The 18,425-nt window shown below is 40.3% G+C and overlaps 1 protein-coding gene across 2 annotated transcripts in view; it reads right to left on the bottom strand.

Annotated features, from left to right (window-relative positions):
• CFAP299 (cilia and flagella associated protein 299) overlaps nucleotides 1-18,425 on the bottom strand; it is a 420,872-nt gene that overhangs the window by 92,338 nt on the left and 310,109 nt on the right. The gene's annotated exons all lie outside the window — the stretch shown is intronic.

An 18,425-nucleotide genomic window follows, 5' to 3' on the forward strand; every position in this document is an offset into this window, starting at 1 on the left:
TCACTGTCTTTACTCTTAGCCTAGTGTATGAACATATACAATAAATAAAACAAAAGCCTTTACCACTGAAGCTGGGATTTTCAAAGGAGCCTAAAGGAGTTAGACACCCAACTAATTCAAAGGGAGTCAGGCACTTAACTCCCTTAGATAACTCTGAAAATCATTGCCTAAATATATATGTTGGACACCTTCACAAATGGTACCATGGTGATGAGTGTTGTAGAAATGCCTGTAAATAAACCAACATTCCAAACTGATCTAAAACAGGCTTGGGCTTATCTAATATAATACAAATCAATTCACATTTTCATAACAGATGCATGACAACGGTTGAATAATGGTAGGCTCCTTATATAAGTCTTAAACTCCTATGAAGTACTGCATCATCAGTTTGACAGCTTGTGGAAGCTCAAGGCTGTGACATTATAAGCGGTTCTGGAGGCGTAGATTGTACATCAGGAAAACATGACACACCCACAGTTACAGGAATTTTAATAAATATATTATCATTCTCCTTGGCTTCAGTGTGTGTTCCAAGCTCAAAAGCACATTTATCCCCTACATATCAAGTTGCAGCCAAACATATTCACAACACACAACATTCTATGAGTCATCATTGATCTTTTTGATAGTGTAGTTGCTTACACACATTCCATAGAAAAAGAAGCTGAAGAAAACATAACAGAAGAAGGTAAGAAAAAGAAGGACAAGAATCAACAAACCAGTTCACCAACTAAGACACCGCTTCACTTCCACCACCTGAGTTATAGTCAATGTGGAATGGACTAACTGAAGTCAGGAACCCCTGTCTTCTCCAGGAATATCAAAGTGACTTATAAATCTTATAAGGATTAGTTTACTCTATGACTGTAAGGAACTTTCAGATGGATAAAAGGTGTAAGATATTAATTACATCTCTATCCAATATAACGCGACCCGATAGAACGTGAATTCGGATATAGCACGGTAAAGCAATCAGGGCCGGCTCTAGGCACCAGCAAACCAAGCACGTGCTTGGGGCAGCACATTTTTAGGGGCAGCATTCCGGCCATCTTTTTGGTTTTGCTTTTGTTTTGTTTTGTTTTGGGCGGCAAAAGCCTAGAGCCGGCCCTGGCAGCAGCAGCACGTTGTGCTCAGAGGTTACCCTGGGGCTGCTACGGTTCGCGCCACAAGGGAGCAGCGTCCACATCTTGTGGCTGGGCCGGGCAGGCTCTGAGTGGGAGACACTCGGGCTGGGGGCCGCCCTGCAGGGCACACGGAGCCGCCTGTAGGTGCCACAGGGTGGCTGCCCCCCAGTGCCACAGCCGGGGCTGGGAAAAGCAACCCGAGCCGCCCAGGGACTGCGGCAGGGTAGTCAGCGGCAACAGGGAGCCATAGAGAGCGGGGTGCTGCCATGCGGGGCCCGCGTCCTGCTCTCCGGGGCTCCGCTCCCTCTGGGGCTACACTGCCCTGGCTCCTCAGTCTCCTGCCGGGGCAGTCCCCTGGCTTTGCCCTCCCGGGTCCCAGCCGGTCCTGGAGGTGGGAACCTGGGCTGGAGGGACCCTGGGCTGTGGCACAGCCTGGGAGCCTTGCTGCTTACCTAGACCTTGCCAGCACTGGACCAGCTGGCAGCGAGGGGGGAGTGGGCAGAGTCAGCATAGATGGGGGAGCCCAGGGCTGGGGCAGTAGGGGCTGTGGGGTGTGGGTGAGAGCCCAGGGCTGAGGGGGGAGCCAAATTTTTTTTTGCTTGGAGTGGCAAAAAACCTAGAGCTGGCCCTGAAAGCAGTGCTCCGGGGTGGGGGTGGGGGGCGCGGGGCTGTGCACTCCTGTGGATCAAAGCAAGCTCGATATAACACGGTTTCACGTGTAACACAGTAAGACTTTTTGGCTCCCAAGGACAGCATTATATCGAGGTAGAGGTGTATTTTTTTATAACAAAATATACACCTATGCTGATATGCACACACTTGTAATTCTCTTTCACTACTTACTCAGCGTGTAGTCACACAGTTCCAGATCCTCAGATGGTGTCAGTTGGCATGGCTCTGTTGAAGTCAATGGAATTATGCCAATTGCCATCAGTTGAGGATTTCCTCCATTCTCCTCTTAGAAGAAAGCAATGTCTGCACAATGAATTGTGAAAAACAATACAAAGGGCCAAGCCACTTTTGCACAATATTTTCTCATTGGAACAATATGTTCCCCACCATCAGGATATATACCAGTACTTATGCTCAATTGATCATTTAAATGGTGCTGAGATTTAAACTGCATTTTTAATGTTAATGACACCTAAGTCTTTGGAAAGGAACTTTGTTTAGTTAATTTTTCTAAATCTAATTAGACATATTACGCATTAATATCTATTTTTCTGAATGTAGATGAGTTTTTTTCTCACAGTACGATAATTTCATAGCTTTCCTTTTTAAATGGCTTCAACTGATTGAGTAAAACACTCAACCATTGTCTCCATCTTCATAAAAAGTAGGAAAAGAAAAGGAAAAAACAGAGAGAGAGAATTTAATTGGGGCACCACAACAAACAAGCCACTGTTGTTCTTGTACCATACTAATTATGCTACATTTCTTTCATTACTCATGTATTTTTCTTTTAAATTCTAAACTTTTATGAGAGGGTAGAAGGTTGGGGAGTGAGAGAACAGTAGAACTATTTGCTCACAGGTATCAGTATGGAGTTAGCTGTCCATGGAATATCTAGTACATTGTCAAAATATAATTCGGCTAGATTTACACCTTTAGTGTGTTATCGAAAGGTATGATCAACAGACGGTAGATAAACTGGGTCTAAGTGGGAAGCCAACACAGCAGATTAACTAAAACCTCCATTATAATTACCTGCTGTGTTACTGGACCAACACTAGGATTTAATATGTTTTTCTTCAGCCCTTTCAGTTACTCCTATTCAAGTCCATAGCCAAACTCGGCCAGGTGGTCTTGCACCAAAGAAGCAAAACAGGGAGTTATTTGATAGAGATCCATTCTGGTGTTTATAATATCAGATTCAAACTGCACCCTGTGACATGAACAACAGAAGCCAGCCATTGTTCTTAGGTCCTGAATGCAAACTTTGGTGCTTATCAGCCCTACAGATCTAATATGTTAGCGTAACATGAATTTCTTGGTTTCTTTGAACAAGAAAGACACAAAGTTATCATTGGCTTTCATAAACGTAACCTTAAAGCTGCTGGTGCTTACTGTGACAACCCTGCAAAAATGTTAAATACAAAATACAGGCATCACCCATGACCTACAAATTCAACTGCATTTAATTTTGCTCATCATTGATTGGCTCTGGAGCAAAGATCTTCCTTGTTTAACTCCATAAATATCCATTCTCTACTGTGTGCAAGATGTATGCAGAGGGGTAAAATTTTCAAAAGCACCTGTCTTAAGAGACTAAGCTGCATTTTCAAAAGTGGTCTAGTCACTTAAGAGTCTAAACCTCAATGAAAGTTAATGGGTTCGTTTCTGAATAACTGTGCCCCAACTTCTGGGCCGGCTTCAAAATCATAGAAATTTGTATTTTTTTTAATGTTTAAAGGGTGAAATTGGGTAAAACTTAGGTGTTCTGTGTATCCCTGAATTTGGTATTTGAATGACACCAAAACGCAGTGTGAGATTTGAGGGATGGAGGCAATCCCATATTGACTGAAAAAAATTTTTTTTTTCATGAACTTCTGTGAAGAGAAACCACCAAGTTTTGCACATAACTAGTAGTGGACATAAAGCTAAAGCTACAAGAACATCTCTTTGAAACTGCAAGCATCTCAATCAGTACAGGAGATATATATCATGTATTAAGCTACCAATACAAATAATCATTTAAAATCCTTGTGAAAGTCTAGCCAATTAATAATAGATTTTGACTATTTCTAGGGCAGCTACATTACAGTAAGTAAATATTTCAAATTAAAGCCCCATGATTCATCTCAATGATGAATTTGGCACATGAAATAGATCATGATTATCATGGAAATCAAAAAATATTGGACCCTGATCCTGCAATTCACAACATGTGGGCAGTGCCCAAGGATCATGCAGAGCAAAGTCAACAGAACTCTATGGGGATGCAGATATCTGCCCAGGCTCATATATTGCAAGACTGATGTCCAACATTGTTTGACTGCTTTGCAATTATTATCAGGATCTACTTCACGAGCCAGATTCTCCCTAGGATGAATTTGGCATCACTTATTTAACACTGAATCAATAAACATATTGACTTAGCTTCAACAATTTACAAGTGTTTTCTATGCTTTTAAAATACTATTCCTTGTACTAACAGAGCTTTTTTTAAATAAAATTAAATTTAAAATTTATTGGCCTAATCTTATGGTCCTTACTTAAGGAAAACTTCCTTTGAACTCAATGGATGATTTACCTGATTAAGATTTTCAAAACTGAGACCTATAAGATTTAAAATGTGGATGTTTCAGTATAAAAACTTTCAGTTCTATGTGTTGTCTCAATTCCTATGTATATATAATTGATAGACCCTTCAGTTTCATGCATTAGGAGTCATTAAGCATAATGTCCAACCAGGTGACAGTAATATAGAACAGTAATTTGAAGTGGTAGACCGGTGTTCAGTAAAAGTTTGGTCATACTCAAATTAGCTGTTGCTTTCCAAGAAGTTTAGGGTTTAAATGACTGGAGAATTTGAAACTAGCGAGTGTAAAATCAGATTTTTATACTCATGCTCTTACAAAGATTCCAATAGGGTTCAAGGAAGTCAGTGCTGGAACTGCAAGATGGGTCATGATGATGTTCAAATATCGTATGTTGGGCCAAATTCACCCCTAGTATCATTCCAGTGACTTCAGTGAAGTTACACCAGGGATAAATTTGGTCCACTAAATTAAATACACATGTGGTATGAAGGATATCTTTTATTCAGATTAGGAATAAGATGGTATGCACCACTGGCAATTGTCTCCTTTAACAATCAGATAGGCCACTTTATGGAAAAGCATGACAGACAATCACTAAATATAAATCATAATGAAAATGCAAAGTCTATAACAAGTTTATTATACAGTAATAATTACCCATGAGTAATACATTAATCAGTACACCTAACACATTACAATCTGTCCTGAATAGGGAACGGCATGTAGCTTGAACTGTCCCGGTGTATACCAAAGAGACAACTATGATTGTTGGAGTCATAATTCCCTCCCAGGTTGCCACACTTGCTCCAGAGGGGAAGTAATTTGCTATTGATCTACACCAGTAACAGATTACGTCTCACTCTTGCCAACTCAACTGATACACTTGGTGCATAGTGGGAGTGGGGGCAAACCAAGGCTCTATCCAATCCCATCCAATATACCTGTGAAGGGCCTGGGGAGTAGCGATCCTGTGGGGGGGTCTCCCTGCTGTGTTGTGATCCCCTGCATGCTGCTATAAGAACAGGCCACAAACAATCCTGCCATGAAGGTTATACTTTCAGTGGGAGGTGGTTTATTTTAGGGATCACTTATTTATTTGGTACCAGAATAAATACAGATTGGCACACATCCCTGACAGAGGTGAAAGCACACACATTTCGAGAGCTAGATAATACTGAGGCTGTATTCTGTGTGGGTGGGGCTCTTTAGAGCCGAGATCACTGGCAGCGTATTAGTCAATGTACCAGACAGTTTTTATTGTGTAGCTCTCATGTTGAGATTGAGAGTATATAAAAGCTGCACAGGCAGGTATGGGGTAGCCTCTCCCCGCAAAATCTTTTGATAATATTTGGGGCCATGGAAATACCAGCTAAGTAAATTAAACCAAAATACCTAACCAAAAAATTGGGTCTTTACTTGCTTTTCCGTTAATTTTACTTCTTTAGCCCTTTCGTCTTTCTTCTGCCTCTTATTCACTATATCCTTTCATCTCCATCTCTCACTTCTGCCTATTGTCTTCTCTTGTTTTCCCTCTTCTTTATCCATGCTTTTCCTTTCCTTTCTTTTGAAAGCAGATCTCCTTTCCCTACATTCTTTGTTCTTTTACATATTACTCACTCATTCTCTTTCATTAAATAATTCTTTCTCCTCTCTTTCCTCAATTCTCTCTGCATCCGTGCTCCCACTTTCTCTTTTACTAAATACTTGCTAAAGCCCCCTTTGCTCTGTGGTTCGGACAATGAGAGGGGCAGAGTAGAGAGTGTGAAAGTAGAGAAAGAACTGACAGGGATTTGTAGGGGATCTTAACGCAAGACAGTCTCTGTTAGCAAGAGTCAGGCTAGCTGTAACCCTAATAACATGAGATTTGTAGAGTCGAGGATTGCATGAGGCGAGTGGAAAAGAACTGTGTGGAAGTTGTTGTGACCTTGTATAGAGAATGTGTAGATTATATGAACTGAGCAATTAAGAGCATAGATCATGAACCAGGCAGCAACTCAAACCTACGCCCAGGGCAAGTTGCAGGCCTTGAGACAGGACTTCCAGGTAGAAAAGGAAGCACTGGCTAAGTAAGTACTGGTCCTTCAGGGACTTGTCAAAATTTAACCATTTGTGCTCAGCATATGCAGTAACAGCAATGTGTTTGCCACAAGAGGAAATTGAATAGTTAAACACCAATGGACTATGTGTTTTTGCCCAGGTGGCAAGCCTCACGAGGGAGGACTCGGGTAGCCTTGTGAGCAAGAATGTTTAAGGGAAGAGACCAGGAATGGTGGGGGCTAGCTGAGAAGCCTACCCTCCTAGCTAAACTGGTAGTGAGACAAAGCCGGTGCCCATGGAAGGGACAGTTCAGCGAGAAAAGCAGGATCGGACCCAAGTGGGCAGGCAACAGATTGAGCGATTGGAAAACAGTTTGGAAAATTTTGAGGGCATAATGGAAGGAAGGAGTAAGTAAGTATCAAATAGTGATTTGAGTTGATAAAAGTGGCTGTTGGGAGACAAGTAAGTGATTTAAGGAAAGAGTGAGAAGTTAACTCTGTAGTTGCTGGAGAGAACAGCAGTTGAACTTTGTAAAAATGCTAAAAAGGAAAGTTCTTAGTGTCTTTGAAATGTTTGTAAATAAATTCTGGCAAAGAAATTATTTACAAACATTTCAAAGACACCAAGAACTTCTCCGACAAGAGCTAGGAGCTGGCAGAAGGCTCAGTGAATGGGACAAAAAAAGAAGCAGCCTTATCTGCCTTTAAAGTGAACAAAAAGCAGCCCCCATAGTCAAAGACTATTATCCTCGAGAAACCCATTTTCTTCACCGAGCCAGCAGCACAGCCCATCTTCTGTAACACCTTAGAAGCAGAATTTATTGCCATTTCTGAAAAAAGGTCTGCGGAGGGAAAGATATCCCTTTTCTCTTCCCTGGATATTTGTATATGAAGTCCTTGTGCTTTTGTTTTAATTTGTTCCTCGCCCCTAACTGCAACATCAATCGCATTGCGCTAAATCCAGTTCATGTTTTCTCTGTTTTTTCTTCTCTTCACTTTCTTTTTGTTGTTTTTCCATTTCTCGGCGGTGGGCCATGTCTTCTTCTTCTTGTTTCCTTCTGTGGGCCACCTCTTCTTCTTCTAGTTTTCTTTTGTGGGCTGCCTCTTTGGCTGCTTGTTCTCTTTTGTAGGCTGCCAGTTTGATGCTTTCTTCCTTTTCTTTCATCTCCATTTCTTTTTGTTTTATTTCTAGTTCCTGTTTGTTTTTTTCCATCTTTCGCCTGTGACTGGCGTCTTTGATTTGTTCTTCGGCTTCCATTTTTGTCTTGACATGCATCTGAGGAAGTGGGTATTCACCCACGAAAGCTCATGCTCCAAAACGTCTGTTAGTCTATAAGGTGCCATAGGATTCTTTGCTGCTTTTACAGATCCAGACTAACACGGCTACCCTCTGATACTTGACATTTTTGTCTTGTTAGGCATGGTTCCTGTTTTCTTGTGTTGGGGTGCCCTCCGGTGTTTATCTTCTGAACTGCAGGTTCTCTGTTGCCTCCTGGGGTCTGCCTAGCAACAGTGCCTTTTTCCCTTTCTTCCTCTAGCTAATTTTTTCAATGTAAAGTAAACCAGAAAAACCACTTTATTTGCATGAGTATAGTGCTGGTATCTGCCTCCTAATGGGAGTGCTATTGTGTGACAAAAGACCCTTAATAGTCTCTTAATGGTTTCTTGCTTAATATGCAAACCACAACTGCCAGAGAGAGCAGAAAAAAAATTCTCTCTGGTTCCCTTTTAAAACCAAACTGTTTCTCTCTGCTAAAAAGCCCCTAGCAGAGAAAAGAAAAATATAATATTCCTACTGGCTTCTGGATTGTATCTTTCCCACAACGCTGCACACCATATCATAAACCTAGTCCCGGATTTGGACCTTAGCGTCCAAAATATGGGGGTTAGCATGAAAACCTCCAAGCTTAGTTACCAGCTTGGACCTGGTAAAGCTGTCACCACCCAAAAAATTAGAGTGTTTTGGGGCACTCTGGTCCCCCCAAAAACCTTCCCTGGGGACCCCAAGACCCAAATCCCTTGAGTCTCACAACAAAGGGAAATAAACCTTTTCCCTTCCCCCCTTCAGGTGTTCCTGGAGAGAGACACAGAAGCAAACTCCGTGAATCTAAACAGAGGGATTCCACCCTCCCCCGTTTCCAGTCCTGGAAACACAAGCTCTTCCACCTTCACCCAGAGGGAATGCAAAGTCATGCTAGTAAATCTAACACACACTGATTTCCCCCTGACTTCTTCCTCCCACCAATTCCCTGGTGAGCTGCAGACTCAATTCCCTGGAGTTCCCCACTAAAGAAAAACTCCAACAGGTCTTAAAAGAAAGCTTTATATAAAAAGAAAGAAAAAGTACATAAAAATGGTCTCTCTGTATTAAGGTGACAAATACAGGGTCATTTGCTTAAAAGAATATTGAATAAACAGCCTTATTCAAAAAGAATACAATTCAAAGCACTCCAGCAACTATAGACATGTAAATACAAAAGAAAAAAACAATAACCCCTATTGTTTTTATGATCTCTGTACTCACAACTTGGAAACAGAAGATTAGAAAGCAGGAAATAGAAATCTCCTCATAGGCGAGAGAGAGTCAGGCAGAAGACCAAGAACAAAGGACTCACACACAAACTTCCCTCCACCCAGATCTGAAAAAAGTCTGGTTTCCTGATTGGTCCTCTGGTCAGGTGTTTCAAATTACTTCTTTCCAGGTGAAAGAGACGTTAACCCTTAGCTATCTGTTTATGACAGACCCATGCAGACACTTTGGCAGCTGGGACTAGAACTTCTGTCTTTCTATTCCAAAAATATAGTGATTTGAGCTAAAGGATCTTTCCCCCCTTTAGCAGTAGTAGTGGGTCCCTTATCCTCTCTGTAGCCTCCAGCCATTAGAAGACAGTATCATGCTAGGGAAGATAATGAGCAAGTAATTAAAGAAATCATCTGCAAACACTTGGAAGGTGGTAAGGTGATAGGGAATAGCCAGCATGGATTTGTAAAGAACAAATCATGTCAAACCAATCTGATAGCTTTCTTTGATAGGATAACGAGCCTTGTGGATAAGGGAGAAGCGGTGGATGTGGTATACCTAAACTTCAGTAAGGCAATTGATATGGTCTCGCATGATATCCTTATCGATAAACTAGGCAAATACAATTTAGATGGGGCTACTGTAAGGTGGGTGCATAACTGGCTGGATAACGGTACTCAGAGTAGTTATTAATGGCTCCCAATCCTGCTGGAAAGGTATAACAAGTGGGGTTCCACAGGGGTCTGTTTTGGACCGGCTCTGTTCAATATCTTCATCAACGACTTAGATGTTGGCATAGAAAGTACGCTTATTAAGTTTGCAGACGAGACCAGGGAGGGATTGCAACTGCTTTGGAGGACAGGGTCAAAATTCAAAATGATCTGGACAAATTGGAGAAATGGTCTGAGGTAAACCGTATGAAGTTCAATAAAGACAAATGCAAAGTGCTCCACTTAGGAAGGAATAATCAGTTTCACACATACAGTATGGGAAGAGACTGTCTAGGAAGGAGTATGGCAGAAAGAGATCTAGGGGTCATAGTGGACCACAAGCTAAATATGAGTCAACAGTGTGATACTGTTGCAAAAAAAGCAAACGTGATTCTGGGATGCATTAACAGGTGTGTTGTAAACAAGACACGAGAAGTCATTCTTCCGCTTTACTCTGCGCTGGTTAGGCCTCAACTGGAGTATTGTGTCCAGTTGGGGCACCGCATTTCAAGAAAGATGTGGAGAAATTGGAGAGGGTCCAGAGAAGAGCAACAAGAATGATTAAAGGTCTTGAGAACATGACCTATGAAGGAAGGCTGAAAGAATTGGGTTTATTTAGTTTGGAAAAGAGAAGACTGAGAGGGGACATGATATCAGTTTTCAGGTATCTAAAAGGGTGTCATCAGGAGGAGGGAGAAAACTTGTTCATCTTAGTCTCTAATGATAGAACAAGAAGCAATTGGCTTAAACTGCAGCAAGGGAGATTTTGGTTGGACATTAGGAAAAAGTTCCTAACTGTCAGGGTAGTTAAACACTGGAATAAATTGCCTAGGGAGGTTGTGGAATCTCCATCTCTGGAGATATTTAAGAGTAGGTTAGATAAATGTCTATCAGGGATGTTCTAGATAGTATTTGGTCCTGCCATGAGGGCAGGGGACTGGACTCAATGACCTCTCGAGGTCCCTTCCAGGCCTAGAGTCTATGAATCTATGAATCATACAAACAGCCAATATGCTTCCTTACGCAAAGCCAAGCAGAGAAATCTGGGATTAAATACATGTGGCTTGATAGACACAAGTATGTGTTACAGTAGTTTGTTATTCAATTTTTTAAAATGCCTATGTAGGCACTGAACAAAACTTCAATGACATCCCATTGAAAATGCATAGCCTGAATTATTTCTAAAGTATGATTTTGGAAATGCTAAAGCCTCAGGATACCTTACAGCACTTCTTGCTAATTTCAATTTCAAATATATTGCCATGATGTTACGGTTGGCAACAGTGCCTCGGAGCTGGCAGCAATGTCCTTGTCTACAGCATTTAAAAAAAAAATCATCCTCAGCCAGAACTATCATCTACTCTACAAGACACAAATTCTTTCATAGAATGCCAATACCCTCAAATGGCACAAATTGTAGCATGTATTTTGTTGACTCAGTGTGTTTCTAAATTGCAACTCAGGTCACTTACTGGAATATTTTGGTGTATTAAAATAAAATGAAAGCACACATGGGCCCTTTCTCACTCTATCTCATGGATTTGTTTACAAATGAGTAGGACAGACAAGCCTTTTTTTAAAAATAAGGGCAAGATTCAAGCTTGTCCCAAATTTACCCTCATTTTATGGTCCTACTCAGGGGCCAACCACAATCCCAGTTCCAGAGTGCAATGCCAAAGTCATTAAAAGGGGCAGGGAAAGAGGAAACTGGATATGGTCCTGTTCCTTATCTACAGCAGCCCACAGAGCAGAGATCGTGAGGTGTGGTTACACATGGAGTCGTTTAAGGCTTTGATCCAAAAAAACACTTACTTGCATGGTGAACTCTAAGTATGGGACTAGTACTATTAACTTAAATGGAACTGTGTCAATATATACTAGTTTTAAGATAATTCCTCCTGAATTTCATCTCTGGGTTTGGACTGCTGAGTAATGGGGATACATTTTAGTGGAAAGTCTGTTGTTCTGAAATGGGAGAGATTATATCCAGAAATTGATAATCTTGATGGTGACCCTTTAAAATGAATTATATAAAAGTATTTAAGACAGTGGTTAAATTTAATCCTGTACTGTAGGCAGGGCTAGTGAGTACTAGTTGTTCTTAAATGCAGAAGGAGAGAAAGAGCAGTGATTTCCTGGAGGACAAAAAAGAAAGTCCACAGCATACTTGTGTCCCTTCCATTTGAGCAATCATTATCAAGATTGTATTTTCTGGAGAATGGTTTAACTATCTGAGCTTTAGATCTGGCTTCAAAATTCTCCAGTATGGGGCCCGTAAGAAAGGATATACCATGGGTGAAATCTATGACCTCCTTAGTACTGCTGGAATGGAATGTAAAGTTGGCTGCAAGATACTAAGGAGGATGGAAATGGTGGACGGCTCAATAATCTTTATGGATGGAGTACTTCTTATCTGACTTGATGGGAGTGGAAAGGGCAAAAGATGGCTGGAGCAAAATGTTCTTGGCTGGTGGTTTCTTCACTGGCAAGAACCCAAACGATTCAGCTCAAACCTTCTCTGTTCATAATTATTGGATTTCATATAATTTTTAAAATATTTTTAGTATTCTGGGGATGCTATGAAAGACAGAGTCTAACACCCAAATGGATCAGAAACACTGCAACATGGCTGGCTGGTGAGTAGATCCTCTTCAAAAATCACAAAGCCATAACCAGAAAACACAAAACTCAGTAGCTAGAAAATAAAAAAATACCAGAGACTGACGGACGCTCAGTTTTCTATCCGTACGAGAGAGAAAGCAGTTAGTTTTGACATTTCAGTTAAAATTTTTCAGGAATGAATTGCTACTGATATACCAAAATGTATAATCTTTTTAGGGTATGGGAGTGGCAGCATATAACTGGCTCAGATGTGGCATATTTTCCATATTTCGCCCTTCCAAAAAAATTAACTGACCGTTATCCACCATGAGTAACTACTCATTAATGTGAAAGAACAAAACAGTTCCAGGTTTTCTAAACAGATGATTTGTCTTTTTAAACATATAACCAGGATAGAGCAGATCCTGGTTTAAATCAGCACACCTCCACTAAAGTCAATGGAGCGACACCAGTTTCCCTTAGGTGAAGATATGACTCTATTATTATTTTTTTTAAATCTTTTTAAAATTTCATATTTTCTATTAAACTCATCCCAGACTCACTCATTTTTTCATTAAAAAAAGAAACAAAAGGTCACACAAGTATTGGGCTGGATGCAAGAATCGCTGGGTGAAATTCTGTGGCCTGTGTTACACAGAAGATCAGAGCAGATGATCACAATGGACCCATTTAAAATCTATGCATTTTTAAATGCCAAAAATATGCCTCCCCAACATGCAAGTTTTTCATAAAGGCAAACTTGTTTTCCACAAAAATACCTCACTTACTCAAAGGAAAACATGTTTTAAAATAAAGTCACTTTAAAAAAATCCCCAAACAAGAGCTCATCAAGGGTGAAATTCTCAACCAGGACCTTTCTCCATCTTTACATGCAGGAATTAAGTGAGGCCTAATTAGTGTAAAGGAATCCCTTTGCCCTAAGGCAAAAAATAAGAATATTTTTCTGTCCTAAAATCTATCCCCACCAAGTTGTGAAACTCATCGTTTGCATTACTCCATCTTACAAAAGCTAACAACACAACAAAACCTCCCAAAACATACTTTTCAGAAGAAGCAACCGGTTTTTCATACAGTCAGATTTGGTTTTTTTTTATCTTAATCAACATCGCCCTCTCTTTTAACAAAAGCAATTTACCATTTTATAGAGGGACAACCCAATCCAGAGTCAAGGATCCTCATAAGGACTCTGCAAACATTTCAGTTCAATGATACCTGATTGGCCTGACAAGTAATACAAGCATTACCAAAATGCAAAAAAGAGACAGATCCCTCCCATATGTCAGAGGTAGGTAAGATTGACCCACAATAGGTTGATTGTATCTGAGTGTCTCTCAGGTGACCAGATCCCCCATTTCCAACTTCATTACACCTGGAAGCTAGTGAGCAGTCATTGCACATTACAGAGTACAAAGGTGTGTTTTGTGGTGCTGGTGTGAAACTTTGCTTAACAAATGATTATCCAACGATTATCTGCATTAATTTATGCTTCTGAATGCCCAGGGAGAGCACATTACAATAGTCCACCCTTGAGAAGACAAAAGCATGAACAACCAAAGCAAAGGTTCACAACTAAAGGAAAAGGTCACAATCTTCTCACCAACAGCAGATGGAATGAAATGCTTCCACAGGCACTTTCCATAAATAACCTTGTGTCTAACAAGATCCCAGGTTGTGCACTTGCATAAAAAATGGCAGCATAACCCCTCAAATCAAGGGTGCAGATTTAGTCCTCTTCTCTTTGATCCCCCAGCCTATCCACATTGCTTCAATCCTGCCTGGATCGAGCATCAGTCATCTAGCACTCATCCAAGCCTCAGTCTCATACAGACACAGTCATAAGTTCTAAGGCACCACTCCAGCTAGAAAGCATGGAGATGCTGTGGTAGGTGTCATCAGCATTTAGTTTAAGGCCTTAGTTTCTCAGGGGATGAGAAAAAGTGAATTCAAAGACATGTAGTAAATCGAGGGGGGTCACAATTTATCAGACATATTAAGAAGCACCAAACACGCACAAAACTGAGCAAACCAAGATATTCTTGGGCTAGAAGATGCAGACAGCATTTCAAGACTCTGCAAGTAATTCCCTGGGCCCCATTAGATCACCAGGGCCAAATGTGCCCAGTGGTAAAGAAGCAACTATGAGAAATACATTAGTTCTGAATAAATCCCAGTCCGAGGGTCAGAATCCATGAACCAAATTGAGAGAGAGGAGAGGTGGATCAGCATAGGGCTCTCAGGGAGGCTAATAAAACAGGATCTGGTGGGACTGATTAACATTGCTGCTATTTCGAACCTGAACATAAAATGTCATTGTGGAATGTGGTTTGGCAGGCTCAAAGCCCCAATATTTAGGCAGGTTTGGATTTTTATTAGAACCATTCACCTGGCTCCATGCCAAACCAATGTCTGTTTTGGTGGGGCATGGCAGTGGTGGATTTCCTCTTAAAATCTCTAGTAGCTTTAAAATAACTAGCAGCAAGTAGTGACTTTTGGAGTCAGTATTCTGATCTTTATGGGACTGAAATAGATTTTCTTCACTTCAACATGTGAAAATTCACATTGTGGCACCTGGGCCATTTGCCTCTGCATGAGCACATGTAGGTGGAACCAGCAAGGAAGGATGTGGAAGCAGCAGCTTTTATCACAACAAAATTGGCAGTTTCAACAGCCTCAGTATAAACATGATGTACTGATCATTCTTCCATAGTTTACTATGAAATCAACCCCATCTTACCTTACGCTCCAGTGGAAGCAAAATCTTAGACAGAAATAAGATATGAAGTGCACAATCCAACTTAAGACCTGCAGAATTCCCTTGCAGTGGTAAATAAGGGACTTTTTAGTCTGTATTTACCATCTGTGCTCAAATTCACAGCCAACGCACCTCACAAGCGGAAAGCTCCCGCCCCTTCTCAGAGTGAATTTAATTTTTGTTTTAAGAAGAACTCCTAAGTTATCATTGTAACAGGAGACTGATTATCCTAGTAGTGACCACAGGAAGTGATAGACGATTGTGGTATGATAACTTAAATACCTTAATTGTAAACAGAATTCCATTGTATTTAAGTTTATATATGAGGGACCTACTACATATCCCATAGTATAAAAACAGACTGTGCTAGGGTGACCACCCAGAAGTGAAGTACTGAATTCCAAAAGGTTCTGGGGGAACATACTGTTTAGTTACACACGTGTTCTTGTTTATATAATTCTTTAGAAAAAAAATTAAATTGAGCTTTTTAAAGAAAATAACATACAATGCTGTTGATGTCAATGATGCAGAATTTCTAGAACATCTGTGTGGAGAAACATAATCATGCTAATTAAAACACTGGAATAGTGTATAGCCATAGTACTCAGATTTCTATGAAAAGGGAAGGATGTTTTAAAATTGCAACCCTATAAGAAGGGCCCCAAAAAAGATATAAAGTGCAAGTTATGTAATTTTTTTTTAACAAAACAAAAAATACAGAGCACTAATTTCTGATGTCATTGCATCAACATGGAATTGCTCCACTAACTCCCTTCAAGTCAGAGTTAAACTCCAGCTTGACTCCAGTATACCTGAGAGAAGAATGATTATTATTTATCGTTCGTGTTACCATCCCACCAAGCTCAGGGCCCCGTTATGCCACATGCTGTACAGACACCTAGGAAGAGAAAGTCTCTGTTTAGGAGAATTTACAATCTAATAGACGGGGCAGACAAAATAAATATCCCCATTTTAGAGGTAAGCCACAGAGAGATTAAAGCTAGAGCCTTAGTAAGTGTGTACTGACATAGGTCCATTGACTTCTTTGGAGCTATACTAATTTCCACCACCTGAGAAAATGGCTCTAAGTGACTTGAAAAATGTCACACAGGAAGTGTGTCACGAATCTGGACACTGAACCGAGATCCCCGTGGTTAGGCACCTCATGATTACCTTTTCACTCTCATAATTTGGCCCAGGATCTGTTACTCATAATTTAAATCAGAGGGTCAGTGAACCAGTCTGGATAAAATAAGAATGGACCCAAATCTTTATTAAGGTTCAATACAATTTTTTAATCTTTCTTAGTACTGCCTGGTTTTGGCAGAAGTGGAAATACCTAAGTACCTCAAGAAAGCTATTCTCATGGTGTTTCTTAGTCAGCAGAAACCAAAACATTTTTCAAAGATCCAACCCGCAGCTAAATCCTGATCATTGTCACAATGGCTTAAATGAGACTACTTGTATGAGACAGGCCAGCAGGGCTATGCTATCCTAACATTTCCAGCATGATTTCTGAATCACACCATGTCTGGCTACATTTGGGCTTCTCAAGGTTTAGCCAAACTACACCTTTGAACTTTTGAGGTTTTCCCTCTGCTACAACAAGAGTCATTACATTTTTTACCAAGCCAAGCTGCCTTATTTTTGCCATATAGTAAGATTATGGTCACTACTGAAATTCAGCAGAGATGCTAGTTGATATTATTGTCATTTGTTACTTTCCAATCTTTTGGCCTTTTTGACTAGAAGACTGTAGTTTACACAGAATAGTGCTGGCAGAGATTTAACTGGTTCCAGGCATTATAATCATAGTACCACAGTGTTAAAAATTCTTCATGAATTTTGTATGAGATTTTAACTTTTAAAAGTTCTTTATTACATTACACCTCCATTTATGTTCCTAATCTTTCTATCCAGCTAGTCATTAGCTGAGATGAAACACTAGACATGGAGATCAGTGCTCTTATAAGCCATGAAATGAAAAGGAAATGAAGTAATTACTGTATTTTTATGTTGAAAAGTAACATGCTCGACAGCATGTTCCTGTGAATAAATACTGTATTCTCTTTACAGCACAAGTGTAATTCTAACTTCTAAAGACTACAGTAGAAGAGCAACGAACAGAGGACCAGGACTGCATTTTCCCAATGTGCCACAAGGTTTATAATATAGTAATTTTCATTCATTGCTTGTATGATTATTAAATCTATGGAGGCCTATATTGGCCTCATGATCCTCTTTTTGCAGACAACTCCTTTCCCCATAACCATCCCTAAGACACTTCCTTCCTTTTATATTTCACTGTCTTCTTAAAGGGTAGGACAAGGGTCTATTACTCCAGTCTAATTTATCTTGCATATGAATAGCCTACTTTCATTCTAGAATCTTTACGGGATATTTCTTCTTCTTCCCACCCACACAAGTCTACATTTGTACAGTGCCAGACACAATACGGTCCTGGTCTGTGATCTGGGCTCCGGCATGTTACCGCAACACAAAGAAGTCAAAAGGACTGAACTTCCTGAGCTCAAAAATCCAACCCAAGACATTTGTGCTATTACTTCACTTTAAAATGTTTACTGACGTGAAAAATTCCACAGGAAACTAAGTTCTGCCACAAGGATTTTACATACCTCTAGGGTGTATTGGTTACAAAACTGCTGTATTACAAATACTACTACAATGACAGCAGAACAGCCCCAGTTTTAATATTGTATAAAACCTACCCCATTCAATATATGTGTGTGCAATTTCTCACTGATGCTTAGAGGGAAAAGCAGAACTGTGGTTCCAATCCTGCATTCCTCATTCTAGCCACATTCCCATTGATGTCAAACATAAATATCGGAGCGTTCAGCAATATGAGCCTTATGCAACACCGAAAACATGTAGAATTTTCAGTACTGAAATACTTGGCTGGTTCCTAAAAAGAGCTCAGATGCAGTACATAAGTCAGCCCCATTCAAAGAAAAGGCCTGATGGTGCACTGTTCATTCAGGCAATGCTCCTGCTTATGTCAAGTGACTAGAGAATCAATCGCAAAAAATACAATAAAAGGAGAAATCGATTCATCATGTAATCTCTGTTTAGTTCCCCCTGTCATCAGCTAACAGAAGCCTGTGCACAAACATGATTATGTGAGAACCCACTGCAGATACACAAAATGGCCCTGGATATGATCTATAGTAGCCATCCTACATGGAGTAGCAGGCATTCTTCATATGTATAAACTTCTCCTCCAATGATTACATTCTTTTGTTACATATTTTTAACTACCGAAGTATGAAATATAGCCAAGACCAAAAGAAAAATGTCTTTATTAAGCATTTGGCATTTCCCCCCCAGAAGCCCAAATGTTTCAAAATGTTAGGACCGAGCAAGTTAATCTTGC

Source organism: Gopherus evgoodei, chromosome 5 (assembly GCF_007399415.2).
Source record: "Gopherus evgoodei ecotype Sinaloan lineage chromosome 5, rGopEvg1_v1.p, whole genome shotgun sequence".
NCBI classification, from domain to species: domain Eukaryota; kingdom Metazoa; phylum Chordata; order Testudines; family Testudinidae; genus Gopherus; species Gopherus evgoodei.